This window comes from Peromyscus maniculatus, chromosome 18 (assembly GCF_049852395.1).
Source record: "Peromyscus maniculatus bairdii isolate BWxNUB_F1_BW_parent chromosome 18, HU_Pman_BW_mat_3.1, whole genome shotgun sequence".
In the NCBI taxonomy this organism is placed as follows: Eukaryota; Metazoa; Chordata; class Mammalia; order Rodentia; family Cricetidae; genus Peromyscus; species Peromyscus maniculatus.
The window spans coordinates 10337367-10350649 of NC_134869.1; the positions used below are offsets into that span (position 1 = coordinate 10337367).

The following is a 13283-nucleotide window of genomic DNA, read 5'->3' on the forward strand; positions in this document are numbered from 1 at the left end:
TGTCCTGGGATAGAAAATGAAGATGTCTGACCACAAGACACTGACTAGGCAAGAGAGAATGCCAGAAAAGAAATTGTTGCCCATGTGTATGTGTTTTATATATATATATATATTATTTTACAATACCATTCTGTTCTCCATATCAGCCATGGGTTCCCCTATTCTCCCCCCTCGCACAACCTCCCCTTACCCGCAGCCTACCCTCCATTCCCACCTCTTCCAGGACAAGTCCTCCCCTGAGGACTGCGATCAACCTGGTAGACTCAGTCCAGGGAGGCCCAGTCCCTTCCTCCCAGACTAAGCCTAGTGTCCCTGCATAAGCTCCAGGTTTCAAACAGCCAACTCATGCCATGAGCACAGGACTTGGTCCCACTGCCTAGTTGCGGCCCCTCAGCCTTTGGTTCATAGTTCATGCGTTTCCATTCATTTGGCTATTTTTTTCAATAATTGAGTAAAACTGAAATTTATTATAAGCCACAGTCCTCCTAGAGACCTCCATGCTATATATATAGCTTCTTTGGTTCTATGGGTTGTGGTCTGATTGTTCTTTATTTTATATCTAGAATCCACCTATGAGTGAGTACATACCATAACTGTCTTTCTGGGTTTGGGTTACCTCACTCAGGATGATTTTTTCTAGTTTCATCCATTTGCCTGCAAATTTCATGCTTTCATTGTTTTTCTCTGCTGAGTAGTACTCCATTGTGTATAGGAACCACATTTTTTTTCATCCATTCTTCCGTTGATGGGCATCTAGGTTGTTTCCAGGTTCTGGCTATTACAATAGTGCTGCTATTAACATAGCTGAGCATGTATCTTTATGGTATGAATCAGCATTCCTTGGGTATATGCCCAAGAGTGGGATGGCTGGGTCTTGAGGTAGTTTGATTCCTAATTTTCTGAGAAACCGCGATACTGATTTCCACAGTAGTTGTACAAATTTACATTTCCACCAACAGTGGAGGAGTGTTCTCTTTGCTCCACATCCTCTCCAACATTGGTTGTCATTGGTGTTTTTGATGGAAGCCATTCTAACAGGTGTAAGGTGGTATCTCAGAGTCGTTTTGATTTGCATTTCTCTGATGATTAAGGATGTTGAGCATTTCTTTTTTTTTTCTTTTTTTTTAAATTTGCATGTGGTGGTATATGTGCGGAGAACATAGACCTATAACTGTAAGGCACTTAGCAATTGGGATGTCCACATGAGATTTGTCTTTTGAATATGCTCAGTCTATTCATACAAACATTTCTCTCTTTTTTTTAAAAAATTGTTTTTATGTGCATTTGTGCTTTTGCCATGGGTGTCGGGGTCTCCTGAAGCTGGAGTGAGCTGCCATGTGGGTGCTGGGAATTGAACTCAGGTCCTCTGGAATAAGAGTCAGCACTCTCAACCCCTGAGCCATCTCTCCAGCCCTGAGCATTTCTTTAAATGTCTTTCAGCCATTTGTAGTTCTTGTTTTGTGAATTCTCTGTTTATCTCTTTAGCCCATTTTTTAATTAGACTGTTCAGTACTTTGATGTCTAGTTTCTTGAGTACTTTATATATTGTGGAGATCAATCCTCTGTCAGATGTGGGGTTGGTGAAGATCTTTTCCCATTCTGTTGTCTGTCTTTTTGTCTTATTGACTGTGTCTTTTGCCCTGCTAAAGCTTCTCAGTTTCGAGAGGTCCCATTTATTAATTGTTGTGCTCAGGGTCTGTGCTGTTGGTGTTTTATTTAGGAAATGGTCTCCGGTGCCAATGCGTTCAAGAGTGCTTCCTATTTTCTTTTCTATTAAGTTTAGTGTAACTGGATTTATGTTCAGGTCTTTGATCCACTTGGACTTGAGTTTTGTGCATGGTGACAGATATGGATCTATTTGTAATCTTTAACATATTGACATCCAGTTATGCCAGCACCATTTGTTGAAGATACTTTCTTTGTTCCATTGTATAGTTTTAGCTCCTTTGTAAAAAACCAGGTGTTCATATGTACATGGATTAATGTCAGGGTCTTTAATTTGATTCCATTGGTCCGTGTGTTGGTTTTTATACCAGTACCAAGCTGTTTTTATTACTATAGCTCTATAATAGAGTTTGAGATCTTCTTCAATTTCTTTCTTTAGAGATTTAAAGTTCTTATCAAAAAGGTCCTTCACTTGTTTAGTTAGTGTTATCCCAAGGTATTTTATATTATTTGTGGCTATTGTAAAGGGTGATGTTTCTCTGACTTCTTTCTCCGCCCTTTTATCATTTGTGGATAGGAGGGCTACTGATTTTTTTTGAGTTGATCTTGTATCCTGCCACTTTACTGAAGGAGTTTATCAGCTGTAGGAGTTCCCTGGTAGAGTTTTTGGGGTCACTTATGTATACTATCATATCATCTGCAAATAGTGAAAGTTTGACTTCTTCCTTGCCAATTTGTATCCCTTTGATCTCCTTTTGTTGTCTTATTGCTCTAGCTAGAACTTCTAGTACTATATTGAATAAATATGGGGAGAGTGGACAGCCTTGTCTTGTTCCTGAATTTAGTGGTATCGCTTTGTTTCTCTCCATTTAATTTGATGTTTGCTGTTGGCTTGCTATAAATTGCTTTTATTATGTTTAGAAATGTTCCTTGTATTCCTGATCTTTCTAAGACCTTTATCATGAAGAGGTGTTGGATTTTGTCAAAGGCTTTTTCAGCATCTAAGGAGATGATCATGTGGTTTTTTTCTTTCAGTTTGTTTATATGGTGTATTACATTGACTGATTTTTTTATGTTGAACCATCCTTGCATCCCTGGGATGAATCCTACTTGGTCGTGATGGATGATTGTTTTGATGTATTCTTGGATTCGGTTTGCCAATATTTTGTTGAGTATTTTTGCATCAATGTTCATGAGGGAGATTGGTCTGTAGTTCTCTTTCTTTGTTGCATCTTTGTGTGGTTTGGGTATGAGGGTAATTGTAGCCTCATAAAAAGAGTTTGGTAGTGTTCCTTCTGTTTCTATTGTGTGGAAAACTTTGAAGAGGATTGGTATTAGTTCTTCTTTGAAAGTCTGGTAGAATTCTGCACTGAAACCATCTAGTCCTGGGCTTTTATTTTGGTTGGGAGACTTTTGATGACTGTTTCTACTTCTTTAGGGGTTATTGGTCTATTTAAATGGTTTATCTGGTCTTGATTTAATTTTGGTATGTGGTATTTATCCAGAAAATTGTCCATTTCTTCCTGGTTTTCCATTTTTGTGGAGTACAGGTTTTTGAAGTATGATCTGATGATTCTCTGGATTACCTCATTGTCTGTTGTTATGTCTCCCTTTTCATTTCTGATTTTGTGAATTTGGGTGCTCTCTCTTTGCCTTTTGGTTAATTTGGCTAGGGGTTTGTCTATCTTGTTGATTTTTTTTCAAAGAACCAACTCTTTGTTTCATTGATTTTTTGTATTGTTCTCTTGTTTTCTATTTCGTTGATTTCAGCCCTCAATTTGATTATTTCCTGGCGTCTATTTCTCCTGGGTGAGTTTGTTTCTTTTTGTTCTAGAGCTTTCAGTTGTGCTGTTAATTCATTGGTATGGGACTGCTCCATCTTTCTTATGTGTGCATTTAGAGCTATGAATTTTCCTCTTAGCACTGCTTTCATAGTGTCCCATAAGTTTGGGTATGTTGTACTGAATCCTCTCCCAGATGGGTTTCAGCTGAGCAGGGTAGTCTCACCAACACCTCCAAGTTGCTGGGTTTCACAGGATCAGCAGCTGGGCCCTGGGTTGTCCTCAGAGGGAGTGTTCAGATTCGTTTTGGTTCCGACCCACGGAGATAGCTTCTTCCCCAGGTGTTGGGGTTAGGAGCGTCCCTGTTCCAAGCTGCGTCTGCTAGTCTCCATCCCTGGACCTGTCTCCCTCTGTGGTATGCTGCTGCGCCTGTATGTCCCTGTCAGCTGCCACTGGGTCTGTCTGCCTCTGGAGGCTGCCACAGTGCCTGTATGTCTCTGCTGCCTGCCGCTGGGCCTGAATATCCCTGTCGGCGGCCGGCTGCCGCCGCTGGGCCCATCTACCTCTGCAGGCCGCCTCTGCGGGCCTACCTGCGTCTGCTTGTCTCCGCCACCGGGCCTGTCTACCTCCGTGGGCCGCTGCCACAGGCCTACCTGCATCTGCTTGTCTCTGCTGCTGGGCCTGTCTACCTCTCACCCATGTGTTTTTGCCTTCAATTGTTTAGTTTGAGTTTCTATCCTGAGCTCCCAACATGATGGAGTGTGAACTGACACAATCAGCCAGATAAACACATTCATTGCCTGAGCTGTTTTGGGTTAGAGGATTTAATCACAGTAGGAAAAATAAGTTAGAACAAAAAATGGTACAACAAAAGTGATTTTTTTTGGCTAGGCAAATCCTGGGAATATTACTTTTAAAAGAATGTGGATGATATCAAGACTTTAGGTGGCAAAACCATAGAAAATTATACACAATACTCAATTGACTGTTCTTTTAAAACCAGGAAGATGAGAATGTTACAGAAATAGAGACTGAGATCATAGAAATTCAGTTGTAAGTAGATAGACTCCATAAAAAAAATTAAGCTAAAGGTCATTTATATGATATCTTGGCTCCAAAAATCTTTCTTATTCTGTCTATTCACTGAAAATTTGGCAAGGCAGAATTAAAATATAATGGCTAATTCCTTACTTGGAATATTGAATGTGTTGGATGGTTATTACTGATGACTCATTCAGATCTAGAGTGAAAAGAAAACAAGTGGGGCTGAAAGAAATGAAAATGATAAGATACTTTCAGATGGCAGTCAAGTGCTGAAACAGGCAGGAAATTTCAAAGAGTTTATCACCAGTATAAAGACTTTTGCTAGAGAAGGGAAGCCTAGCAAAGTGCCCTAAGGGTAAGACTCCATCTTATTAGACCTTCAATTTGTGGAAAGAGTAATCAAAGTGATTCTTGGTCCCAGGAAGCATCTCTTACAAAACCCAATGCACTTGTGGTCCAAGCATGTTGGTGTCCATCTCAATCAAGAAATCAAACTGCAGAATCACCCATAGTATGCTGGTCCTGGAAACAAGAAAGAATCAAAATTTAAAGTCATGAATTCTTAGTCTGTGGTTATAGTTCAGCATTGTTGCAAGCATCTATGTTTGGCAGAGGCAGAAAACCATTAAGAAGACTGTGAGAGTTCATTGCATGAAGCTGTGAGGATTGAAGCCTGATGTTCTTGTTGTTTTTTAATTCTTTACTCTTTAGGGGGCGTCCTCTTAGTTCTCAAAAACCACACACATAGAAGCTTGTTCTTTCTTATAAATTATCAGCCTTAACATGACTTGTTTCCAGACAGTTTTCTTAACTTAAATTTTCACATCTATGTTTTGCTTGTGGGCTTTTCTCTTCCTCAATATATATCCTATATATTGCTGTGGGATATTCTGTATATTAAATGTGTTGCTTTGATTTGTTAATAAATAAAACATTGATTGGCCAGTAGCCAGGCAGGAAGTATAGGTGGGACAAGCAGAGAGGAAAATTCTGGGAAGTGGAAGGCTGAGGCAGAGAGACACTGCCAGCCGCTGCCATGATAAGTGAGATGTAAGGTACCAGTAAGTCACAAGCCATGTGACAAAGTATAGATTAATAGTAATTGGTTAATTTAAGATAAAAGAAGTAGATATTGAGAAGCCTGAGCCATTAGGTCAAACAGCTTAAATAATATAAGTGTCTCTGTGTTTATTTTATAAGTGGGCTGTTAGACTGCCAGGTTTGGCAGGACCCAGAGAGAAAACTCTCTAGCTACAAATGGTGCCCAATGGCTCAAGTTTCCACCTTTAGCCTTTGCTAGTACAAAAAAAAAGGTTTCTGGGCTACATGCTGCTTTGATAAAAACATAGACCCACTGTTTCTAAGAGTTGATGGCTCAGAGATGATGTTAAACATACCACCACCATGTTGGGAAGCTGAGGTGGGCAGAGCCACCAGCCACAGCAGCCATTTTGGTCTTACAAATGCTGCAGTTTAAAACAATAGTTACACAATAAAACAGATTCAGATGAAACAAAGACTTTTAACGCTTTACAATGTGTGTAAAAATGTATGTAGGCTTGAAAAAGAGAAAAAATATAAAAATTAAGCCACATAAAGATTGATATTACCTAAAAAAAATCTGGATTGTGTTATCTTTGGGATTTTTAACTACAAAAAAAAACACTTGATCATAAAAGCTGTTGAGTTAAACCAATATGTATATTTTAAAGGTACCTTGACTTCAAAATTTGGATGTAAGGATATGTTGCTTTGGAAAGGAGGCTCTGCTTTTGTTTCCATAGAAAGCAAGAGGCTATAGATTTGTTCCAGATTAAGATACATCAGGTTTGACCAGCCAAGACCCCCTGAAAGGTCTCCGATGACACCATGGCCCAGATAATCCAACATCCAGAATGGTTTCAAGGCAACTGGCTCAGACAACACATCCTCACAGACTACTCGATAATTCTAAAATTTTCTTTGTGTCCCCATAAGATACAGTACCCCCTCCAACAGAAAGTAGTAAGAGAAGCTATGCCCCAATTCCCAAATACACCAAGCTGGCTTTGGAGATGGAAGTGGCTCACTCCTTCTTTAAACACAGACATATTGTTTAAAAAAAGATTAAGAGATTCTTGTGTCCCAAATCAAAAGAGCCCTCTGATTGGGGACATAAAAAAAAAACCAATATTTTTATCTAAAACATGTTGATTATAAATACAATCTCTTTCTAAAGTAAAAAAGGAGATAGTATAGATATAATAAGATAAAAAGATAGATTAATAAACCTACTTTTTTTTTAGTAAATTTATTTTACAACATCATTCAGTTCCACATAATAGCCACGGATTCCCCTGTTCTCCCACTCTCGCCCCCCTCCCCCTGCCTCCACCCCACCCCCCATTCCCACCTCCTCCAAATCAAGGTCTCCCCCGAGGACCGGGATCGACCTGGTAGACTCAGTCCAGCCAGGTCCAGTCCCCCCCTCCCAGACCAAGCCAAGCATCCCTGCATAGATCCCAGGATTCAAACAGCCAACTCATGCAATGAGCCCAGGACCCGGCACCAACACACAGCTGCCTCCCAAACAGATCAAGCCAAATGACTGTCTCAGCCATTCAGGGGGCCTGATCCAGTTGGGGGCCCCTCAGCCTTTGGTTCATAGATCCTGTGCTTCCATTCATTTGGTTATTTGTCCCTGTGCTTTATCCAACCTTGGCTTCAACAATTCTCGCTCATATAAACCCTCTTCTTTCTCACTAATTAGACTCCCAGTGCTCCACCAGGGGCCCAGCCGTGGATGTCTGCATCCAAGATTACTCAGACCTTCCTTGGATGGGGTTTATGGCACAACTAACAGGGTGTCTGGCCATCCCATCACCAGAGTGGGTCAGTTCCTGCCGTCTCTCGACCATTGCCAGCAGTCTTTTGTGGGGGTATCTTTGTGGATCTCTGTGGGCCTCCCTAGATCTCTGCTTCCTCCCCTTCTCATGTGGTCTTCATTTACCATGGTCTCCTATTCCTTGTTCTCCCTCTCTTTTCTTGATCCAGCTAGGATCTCCCACTCTCTTTCCCTCGACCGTCGCCCTTCATTGTTCCCACTCATGACCAGGCTGTTCATGTAGATCTCATCCATTTCTCTGTGTCTTTTTTGGGGTCCCGTTTTCCAGGTAGCCTCACTGGTGATGTGAGTAGCAGTCCAGTCATCCTTGTTCCACATCTAAGGAATTGTTCAACATCCCTAATCATCAGGGAAATGCAAATCAAAACAACTCTGAGATACCACCTTACGCCTGTCAGAGTGCCTAAGATCAAAAACACTGAAGACACTTTATGCTGGAGAGGATGTGGAACTAGGGGAACTCTCCTCCACTGCTGGTGGGAATGCAAGCTTGTACAACCACTTTGGAAATCAATATGGCGCTTTCTTAGGAAATTGGGAATCAATCTCCCCCAAGATCCAGCTATACCACTTTTGGGCATATACCCAAGAAATGCACAATCATACCACAAGAGCACTTGCTCAGCTATGTTCATATCAGCATTGTTTGTAATAGCCAAAACCTGGAAACAACCTAGATGCCCTTCAACTGAAGAATGGATAAATAAATTGTGGCACATATACACAATTGAATACTACTCAGCAGAGAAAAACAATGACATCATACGGTTTGCAGACAAATGGATCGATCTAGAAAAAATCATCCTGAGTGAGGTGACCCAGACTCAGAAAGACAAATATGGTATGTACTCACTCATAGAAATAAACCTACTTTTAAAGAACAACTTGTTTAAAAATGTTTTACATTGCTATAGATTTTAGTTTATTGATACAAATTTAAGCTTAATTTTGTTATACTGTATATGTATTTCCACTCTTGTTTGAGGTATTATGTTTATGTAACTCATTTAGATTGTGATAGGTAATTAACAGATACAGATCAATTAGTCTTTTATAATAGTCAAACTTATAGTCATGTTAAGTTTTCTAGGTATACATAGATATAATTCAATTATCTAGGTAACCTTCAAACACTTCAAAGACCTACAAAATATGATATTTAAAATGTTTTAAAAATTTAAACATTCTTGACAGTGAGACATGTCTGCTCATGGCAGCACCAATTTACTTCAAAAAGGAAGATGCACATCAAAGAACTCTATTATATAGTTTATGTTTACCTTGACAAAAAATAGCCATTTAGGCATGAAACTGTTCTTGCCTGCACTGCTTGATCGACTGGACATGCAGGATCCATAAAAAGGTCAAACTTTGCTTGGCAAAATGGTCCTTCAGGTTTTTGCTTTGCAGAGGAAAATGCCGGACATTCTACAGGACACAGAGAAAAATGACTGAAAAACTCTAGGCCTGTGTACTAAAGACAGATGTCCCAACTTTACAAAAGAACACTAGGTGTCAGTCTTGTCTTGGGTCCAATCTTCCCTAATTGTGTCTCCATTTCTATGTTTTGGAATGTGAATGATACTCTGTGCCATTGTATGCTGGAAAGATGGAACTTGTTTTTTTGATTTTACAAGATGTGACTGTCAAGAGATTGTCTTGAGTGTCAGAAGAGACTTTGGACATTTGAACAGTGTAGGGGCTCTTGCAGACTATGAGGATTATTGATTCATTTTCTACATGAATGACCATGAGCCTATAATGACTTGAGTCAGAATATAGTTGATTGAATGAAAAATCTCCCAGATACTATGATGTGTTTGGACATGTGTCTCTCCTTGGTGACTTCTTTATATTACTTGTGAAACTTTTAGGAGAGGGAGGTTTTCTGGATGAAATTCCTCACTGGAGATGTGATATTCATCTTTATAGTCTCAACAAATTTTCTATTGTTTGTATTTACTCTGTTGTGATTGAAACAAATCAGCCAACTTCCTTGTATTGTCATGCTTTCACTACCACTATAGACTCTATCTCTAAATCACATAAGATACTTTAGAAGTAATTGGTATTCACTGCTAATGCAGTTTGGTAGCCTGCTCTTTTAACTTTTTTGTTTGTTTTTGAAGACAACATTTCAGACAGCCCTGGCTGTCCTGAAAGGAGCTCTGTAAACCATGCTGACCTCTAACACAGAGATCACCCTGAATCTGGATCCCAAATCCTGGGATTAAAGGTGGCCCAACATTCCTGGCATTTTTGTTTTTATATTATTGGATGATGGGCCTGGGATGTTTGTTTTTGTACATGTCAAGCATAGGCTCTTGTGCTGAGCTTCACCCATTTTGTGAACTTTAAAATTTGGCAGAGTGTATCATTCTCTTTCTCATGATGGCATGTATTAATGACATTAATACTGCCTGTGCCTTCTGAGTCACTAGATTGCAGGTGCATGACCTGCTTTCTGCCTGTTTTTTTTTTATTTTTAAATGAATATGAATAATTTCCTATATGCAAGAATACACACCACATGGTTTCCTGGTTCTCACAGTGATTTAAAGATGGTCTCAGAAACCCTGAATTTGGAATAATGGATAGTTCTAACCCCCCCATGTAATTACTGGCAATGGAGCCTGCCTATGTGCAAGAACAGCAAAAGCTCTTTACTACTGTGACATTTCTTCTGCACTTTGTTGATTATTTATGATCAACATTCATATTGCTAATGTTTTCATCTGTCCATATGTAAATATTACAACATGCAGTACCCTTTAGTAAAATCTTACTGATGTTAGAGTTCAAATTGTGTCACTTCAGGTTTCTGGAAAATGAAAACAGAACTGGAGGGAATACATAACACTGTGTAGGAACTTCATTAAAAACCTCTTGAGTACTTTCTATCTTTTTTGTTTATTTGATTTTAGCATGGGAGACAGGGACTTAATATGTTCTCCTGCACCAGATTGCATAGACTAGGGTACAATTCAACTCAGAGGCACCTGCCTTTGCATACTGAGTGTTGAAGTTAAAGGTGTGAGTGAATACACTCAGCTTCTCCAGCCCATTTTTCCTTTCTAGCTAGTAATTACTCATATAATTTCTCTCATGTGTATTCTGTACTGTGGACCTGTTTCTTTATTTCACTATGTTTGTTATTATGCATTTCTCTTGCAAGATGATAACCCATTCAAAGGATACAGAAATGTTAGAGGTGACCCCCTTATTCAGTTTCCTTCTAAAGTGACATGGTAGTTCCACTATAATGTCTATGTCATAAACAAAATGCAAGGAGCACCAGAATTATATATAGTCAAAGAAGTATACATTTACAATATTGTCAAATTCATGCTTTCTGTTGTATACATGTATGGAATGTTTTAGAATGTAGTGACCTATGATGATGTTCATGTTGACTTCACTTGGGAAGAATGGACTTTGCTGGATCCTTCCCAGAAGAATCTCTACAAAGATGTGATGCTGGAGACCTACAGGAACCTCACTATCACAGTTAAGACTGAAATTTCCTTCATGTTTTCAAATAAAGAGACAACTGTTCCTTGTTTATTGATGCTCTTCTCTAATTTTATTGAAAAAGAAGAATGGGTGAATGAATTGTTCATGGTTCTAATGTTCATTGAGGATAGTAACTTAAATTTTCCAGTTTTTCAATAATATTTTATACCTTTTCTGGTACTATATTTTAGGATACATTTGGGAAGACCATAATACTGAAGAGCATTTTCAAAGCTCTAGAAGATATGAAAGGTAATTTTTATCTGCAATTTGATTCAAATGTGCCTCTTAAGAAATTTTAATGTGTCCTAGAAGTTTTACCAAAAGCATCAGTGTAACTAAGTACCACTTAAAGTGCAGTGATGATCATTAAATTCTCACAAAACCATAAACCTAAATTTTAGGGAGGTAAATTGGATTTGGAAGGCATTTTTTAAGAGGGAAGACAAAGAAACAATGCCTCAAGAGATGTGACCATTTGAATCATAGCACCATAAGAGAGATGCTATAGAACTGTCAATCCATTTATTTCATACTACTCATATTACAAAATTATACAGAGTGAAGAGGTGATATATATCTGCAAAACATTTGAGTAAGCCAAGAGTCCATAATAAAACTAGTAATGCTCTTATACTTATTGTGACCGTGCTGTGTAGTTAGAGGGACATTTAGAGTCCAGAGTCAATGGGAATTGTCATGGAGAAACCTTAATCCCTATACCACAAGTCTATGAGGACAGAAAATCAAACTGAATTCAATGTGGAAATCTTTTATTTGTTATTGTTCCTTTACTAGATATATCATACATCACCCTGGATACAAGCCATATGAGCATAGGGATATGGAAACACATAACATACCTCTCTTTCAGAGCAGTTAGACAAAGTAGCAGTACCCATATTGAATATACTTGTTAAAATTGATTCAAGTATACAAGTAATTGTTTTTCTAGCTTCATTGTTAATACATAAATAAACTCACACTACAGAAAAGTCCTGAGTTCTAGGACTATAAATACCACATAAACACAGTGATAAAATTTTAAAATCTGTTTCCTTTTTACATTTGGACCAAATTGTTAAATTAATTCTTACAGATATAAAGAGTCAACAGCATGTTGATTATGGTAAAGACTTTATATATGACAATTTTCCTTGTAGGCATGAAAGAAGCCAAACTGGAGAGAAACCTTCTGTATATACTCAATGTGGTAAAGACTTTGCATTTGATAGTTAGGTTCAAAGGCATAAAAAAACACATACTGGAGAGAAACCCTATGAATGCAATCATTGTGGTAAAGCCTTTGCATATCAAATATTCTTCATGAGCATAAAAGAACACATACTGGAGAGAAAACCTATAAGTGTAATCACTGTGGTAAAGCCTTTGCTTGTCATAGTGATCTTAAACGGCATAAAGAACACATACTGGAGAGAAACCCTATGAATGTAAACAGTGTGGTAAAGCCTTTGCATATCATAGTCATGTTCAAAGTCATAAGAGAACACATACTGGAGAGAAACCCTATGAATGTAGTCAGTGTGGTAAAGCCTTTGCTCAACACAATACTCTTCAATTGCATAAAAGAACACACACTGGAGAGAAACCCTATGAATGCAATCAGTGTGGTAAAGCCTATGCTGATAGCAGTACTCTTCAAATTCATAACAGAACACATACTGGGGAGAAACCTTATGAATGTAATCAGTGTGGTAAAGCCTTTGCACAACACAGTCATCTTCAAAGGCATGAAAGAACACATACTGGAGGGAAGTCCTATTAATGCAATCAGTGCAGTAAAACCTATGCTCACCACAGTATTCTTCAAATTATTAAAAGAACACATACTACGGAGAAATCCTATGAATGTAATCAATGTGGTAAAGCTTTTCCATGTCACAGAACTTCTAAATAATTAGAAACATGATGCCTCAGTATTAAGATGTTTTTATGGACAATTTGAATTACAAATCGAATGCAATCCAAAGACAATGTCTAACAATTTATAACAGAAAAATTGATTACAAGGCTGTTAGTTATTTTGCACTGCTCTTAACCTGCGAGGAAATGTCACAAAACATGACAGAATCTACTAACAAGAGTTTTATTAAGATAAGAGAGAGAGAGACAGATGTGACAGGCCTGTTGGAAAGACACGTGCATAAGGAGAGAAGCTGGGAATATGGTGCCAGCTTATAAAGGCTGGGTCATACATGTGTACACAGGCTCATGTGGCTACACCACACATGCACATAGACCACATGGTTGTGCTGCTCGCTTTACGCAACCATACAAAGCCACAGGGTCCTGGTCACATAAGACGTTTTGACCCAAATTGGCTATTTTGACCCAGAACTGGCTATTTTGAACTAGAACTAGCTAGGCAGAAGTGT

General features: G+C 38.7%; 1 pseudogene; it reads left to right on the forward strand.

The window, feature by feature from the left end:
- The first annotated feature begins 10133 nt into the window (after window positions 1-10133).
- On the forward strand, window positions 10134-12805 carry LOC143269437 (uncharacterized; annotated as a pseudogene).
- Window positions 12806-13283: the final 478 nt, after the last annotated feature.